Here is a 6,000-nt window from a genome sequence, read left to right on the forward strand (position 1 = left end):
TTCGAAATTTCTCAACAACAACTTCGAGAGTTTCAGGTTCTTCAATCTTTGATGATAGTTTTTCTTGAAGTACACTCTCCAAAATTGTTTTTCAATTTATTAATATAGCCGGAATTTTTTCATCGGTGAAAAATAACAAACTCATGTAAAGTTCGTGATATTATTTGTCAAATTAAAAGTTCGTGGGAAAAACCCAACTTTTTAAAAGTTCGATGATATTAGGTATCCCAAAATAATGATTAAATTATAGGATTATATATATTTAATTATTGATTAAGTTTCTTTTTTTTTTTTTTTTCCTCAAACACCATCACGGCGGGGGGTTCAGGCAGACCCCTAACCTGTATATATCAAAAATCACCAAAAGAACATACATCAGACGAGCCCAAAAGTGACTCGGTCCGCACGAGAGATACAAAACACAAGAGCTAACATAGCTACTATGGTATCCCCACAGACCGGGTACTAACCATCTAACTAAAGAGAGAATAAACATAACAAAGCTATACATCATAAAAAGAACAAGGATGATGGCCAAATGCGTGCCAAATCCAAAGGAAATTAAAAAACCATAAATCAAAACCACGGACCAAGTGAAGTAGTCATCCATCTCGATATCTGAATCTGAAGTTCGGATAGCCCAACTGGTCCATCCTGACGAGCGACTTCAAATACCGAGGCGCTGAATCCGCATCAAAGAAGGTGATGGCAGGGGTCTGGACCCCCCTACCTGCCAAAAAATCAGCTGGCCGGTTGCTCTCTCGATAGATGTGAGAGAACATGAACTGTATCTGTGCGAGCAAAGTACGAATGCGAGCCATGTGATGTCTCACATCCGCTGCTCCTCCGCGTCCTGAAGTGAACACCGCGACCACTGCTGCAGCATCCATCTCGACCCAAACATGCGATGAGAACTGCAAAGCCAAAGTCAGCCCGTGAAGAAGAGCCAAGAGCTCCGCCTCGAAGGCCGACCCAGCTACGAGGGGCGTGCAAAAGGCCCCCAGGAGGGAACCATCTGAGCCCCGAACCACTCCCTCACCGCCTGCCTGTCCCGTCGAGCTAGAAAAGGCCCCGTCGGTGTTCAGCTTCACCCAAGGATCATCGGGTGGATGCCAAAGCACTTGCAGGGACCGAAGAACTCGCCGGCGAGGAAGCGCCAAAGGCATGAAGTCAACGGTCGGGGTGCAACCGCGCCAATGAAGGGGGACTAGCACACCCGCCGCCACCAAGATCCGCAGGTGCCGAACAACCTGCCAAATAACATGCGAAGAACGAAAAGAAATACCGCGATGCTTGCAGCTATTCCTCTCCGTCCAGATAAACCAGTATACCAAACAGGGAATGATGAAACTAATGTGCAAGGCGGTGGCCCTGTGAGAGGACCTCCACCAAAAACCTAATCTATGTGCAATGTCAGTGCACATGTGAATGTGTGTGCTGATGTAAGGGAACCAGTCATCAAAGTAATCCCAAACCGATCTCGCCAGAGGACTCGACACAAACAAATGTTGAAACGACTCGACTGAAATAGAAGAGACACAACAGAGACACTTGGATGCAAGAGAGATACCACGGGCCTGAACATAACACTCAACAGGGAGCCTGTGGAGGAGGAGGCGCCAGATGAAGACAGAGATGGTAGGGGTCAGCCCAGCATTCCAAACCATGCGAAGTCCGAAATGTCTAGGGGACCGTGTCCGGATGAGCTCCCAAGCTGAGGCCGTCGAGAACTCGCCATCGCCAGTGAGGCTCCATCGCATCACATCCCGCCTGCCCACCTCAATCGGGACAGCCCTGATAAGATCCAACACATGCAAAGGCACACCATACAAAGCCAGATAATCATGCAGTTTTTCAACATGCCAAGTCTGATCATGCCAGAACCTAGAAACCTCAGCTGCAGGAAGATCAGTCCCGGGCGGACAATAGGTCCTAAGGGGGAGATCCCCGACCCACACGTCATCCCAGAAACTAATCCGCCCTTCGCCTAGGGACCACCTAATGAGACCATGAACCTGACCCCTAATGTCCGTGAAAATTATTGATTAAGTTGACCAAATTAATTTTAGATTAATAGTTAATTGAACAAAACAAGAACGACAATTCGAAAATTTAGTAGAAGCATCATATTGATAAGTGAAAAGCTAAAGGATTCTACAGGGCATGACTTGATCAAGTTACTATGTTACCCAAAGTGATTCAATCGAGTCACTCATTTGAAATGTCAAATTATAGAGATAAACTTGTTTGTTGATGTCAAATCTTTTCCATGGACCTTTAATAGTACAACATATCAACATTTGTCAACACTATAAATTTTTCAGTGTTTAACAAGCATTTAGGTCTATAAACAAATAAGTCTAAGTCTTTTGTATTATAGATTTGGTCAATAAAACAGATCATCACAATAGGTTTCTTGTTTCTTGCAGAAATAAAACGATGAATTCACAATTCAGATAGATTTTGGCTATCTATCTTAAAAGGTTGAAATGTCGGTCCAAAAGTTTTCTTGCCTTGACAAGCTTTTGTTGCTTTTTACTGTACGGTGAGGTCTCATCAATTGTTATTTCTTAATACTCCCTATGTCCCTAAAAATATGTGCATTTTTCATTTTCGTCCGTCCCACAAAAATATGTGCATTCAATTTTTAGAAAGTTATATCAATTTAATAATGTAGGTCTCACTATCCACTAACACTACTTTAACTACCATTCTCCTCCTCTCCTACTTCACCATATCATTCTCCTCATCTCTCTTACTTTACCATACAATTCTCTTCACTCTCTCTTACTTTACCAATTTTATCTTAATTATCGTGTCATACCAATTGACCATATTTTTATGGGACGGAGGAAGTATTTTTATATGTATAATATTGAGCATATGATATTAATTATGCATTGCTTTGGCCTATCACTGAGTGTGATAATTTCGTAACTCAGGAAACTTGATTTGTGTAGTGGTAATTAATAATGTCTAGCGTGCCAGGATTGTTATTGTCTTGAATCGTGTCTCGAGAAAGTCTGGGTTGATAATATCCTCAAAAGATGTTTAGTAAATAGTTTTATTAATCAGAAATCCGACAGGTTGAAAAATTTATTCCATGAATAACAAATACTCCATCTGTCCCATATAAATATGGGCAATGGGTATGACACGTGAATTAAGGCAAAATTGGTAAAGTAAGAGAGATGAGAAGAATGGTATAATAAAGTAAGAGAAAGACGGAAAATAGTAGTTAAAGTAGCACATATTTTTGTGGGACGAACGAAAATGGAAAGTGCACATATTTTTATGGAACAGAGGGAGGAATGTTTTTGAACTAGACTATTGTTGTTACAGATGTTAATTAATTAAAGTTAGTAGCAGACAATATTTATAGCTAACTATATGATATAATTAAATTAAAGAGTAAGTTTGGATTACTCGTGATTTATTCTTAGAGCGGTCCAAAATAGAGTAATATTAAGTAATAACTTGAATTAAATTGAGGCTCAAATTAATTTGTTTAATTTGTAAAAGGTCAACATAATAGATCAAGTCCAACCTCCATGAATCCTTGATTTGTCCCATAATACCTCTATAAGTAGGAGACTAGACATTACATATAATACATCTTTTTATAACACAAAAACCCTAGCCTAGAAGACTAAAGATTTTAAAATTCCCCTATATAGGATTTTCCAAAAATACTTTTACCACTCCAACTTAGTTTCTGTTTCTAGTGCAAGACTAAGTCCGGTAAACTCTAATAAGCTTTGTCCAGATAATGATAAGAGTTCTCATATCAGAATATATGCGATTGAGTACAGATCATCCTATGGAGAAGTCGCAAGTTATTTCCGAGTCTTTGAAGAATCCAGAAATAGTAATTTAATCTAAACCATATAAATCGTGCTTTAGGATTAAATATCCTTTCCAATTTACAACATAGATTATTAGGCATCAAGTTGTTATGTAAGTTTATTTATTTGTTTTCAAATAAATATTGTTAAAATTTATATATCTCTAACTTCTAAGTTACTAAATATATTTCGATCTTTTATATAGATGCGGAATAAAGAAATCGAAACAACGAGAGATACACCTAAAATTGCTGCATACCCAATCTTAAAAAAACAAAAAAGTAACTGAGAAAAAGATCATGTGAACCATTCATACGTAAAGTTAAGAACAAAAAAGCTAAATGAGTCCTTTGTGGGAGTATATTTAGGGGCGATTCTAAGAATGGCACCACTACATTGAAAGTTCATTTGAATAAGTTCAAATAAATGTCAATTACAGTATAAGTTTAGATCTTAGGTAATTACAATTGATTTTACCATCTGGCCCAAGTTCATCTCTCAATGCATTGAAATTTGACCAAGAAGAAGTTATGAATGTCTTAGCTCATATGATTAGTGTTGATGAGATATTTTTTTTATGTTTGTTGAAACGGAAGGCGTTTGACACTTTGTTTCCATGGCTTGGTCTAATTTTCAAATTAGTACAGTACTATTTTGGTCCTAAACATATGACCGATTTATGATTTTTGTCTAAAACATTCACTTTTTGAAAATCGAGTCCAAAACATACGAAAACGCTCTCGAATAGGTCCTTTTTTGACGGTTTCCATCAGCGGTCATTTAGCCCAATTTTGACCTAATTAGCTGAATTTGTTTACTGTAGCTAATTAAATTTTTTTATTATTATTTTTAGATTTTACATTTTAAATGTTAAATGAAAATTCTGAAATTTCTTCCCCCCTTTCTCCCGCTCCTTCTTCTTCTCCCCCTCAAGAACCCTAATTTTTTTTTCTCCATCTCAGCAACAACCAAACACCTTCGAACATGGGGCGTCCGACGTGCAACCGGGACTCCGTCGACAGCGACAACGTTCATGACTTCGGAGACCTCTGATTTAGCTACGCTTTCTGCTACTGTAAGAAGACGGCGGCGCTCCGTATTGTCACCGGCCAAGGCAAACCGTCGCGGGGGAAACTTTACTTTGTATGTGAGAGGAAGGAATGCAGTTTCTTCAAGTGGTGCGAGTCAAATCGTGATGTCGAAGCACGAGCCTGTTCTTCGTCAACCTCATTCGGTGGTGCCGATTTTGAGGATTTGGCATTGAATTTAACCGAAATTAAAGATAAAATTCAGAAATTAATGAATGTTTTGAGCTTTGGTCTTTATTTTGTTATTGTTGTAACACTTTTGTTTATGTTCAAGTAATTTGATGTTGGTTTCATACATTATGTGATTGCTTCTCCGTATGTGATTGTTTCTCCGTCGACTATGTCAATAAACTTACATCAAATTGAACCAATAAATGGACAACAAAATACAATACAAATTGGTCCTTCATATTCATTTTCTACTTCGAATTGGTCCTGAACATTTACAAGACCAAAAAGACATTGTCATAAGGTATTGCGTCTATCTTAACACCAATAAAACTAAAAAACAACCACAACTAGTGTCGAATTACATCCACAAAAAAATATTGCCATAAAGCACTGCATCAACCTTAACACCATCAACACCCAAAAACCATATTGCATCCGCCTTGCTTCTTCTTCGTCGTGAGAGCTAAGGTTAGAACCCACAAATCCCAACGCCGCCGACGGCCCTTGTCCGTTGCATTGTTTGTTTTGCTTCGACGAATCAGCCGAGGGCCATCTTCAGTGTCAGGCGGATGTCTATCTTTGGACTTCCTCTTCTCGCATATGCTTTTTTCACGTCGACGAGACCGTCGCTGGAACGGGAGTTAGGGTAGGGCGACTTTCAACTCATGGAAACTAACAATAATCGGTCGGAATCGGGTTGTTCTTGATCGAAATCCTAAACTAGGGTTCTTGTTCTTTGGAGAGTGATGAGAGAGAAGATAGAAAAGAGAGAGAGTGACGGTTCATGTTCACTTAGTAATATTTTAGGTGAGTTTTGAAAGATTGACTTTTCATATTCAAAATATTAAAAATTGAGTTATTTAGCAAAATATTGAACATAATATTAAGCTACTAAT

The sequence above is a fragment of the Salvia splendens genome, chromosome 7 (assembly GCF_004379255.2).
Source record: "Salvia splendens isolate huo1 chromosome 7, SspV2, whole genome shotgun sequence".
Taxonomy (NCBI): Eukaryota; Viridiplantae; Streptophyta; class Magnoliopsida; order Lamiales; family Lamiaceae; genus Salvia; species Salvia splendens.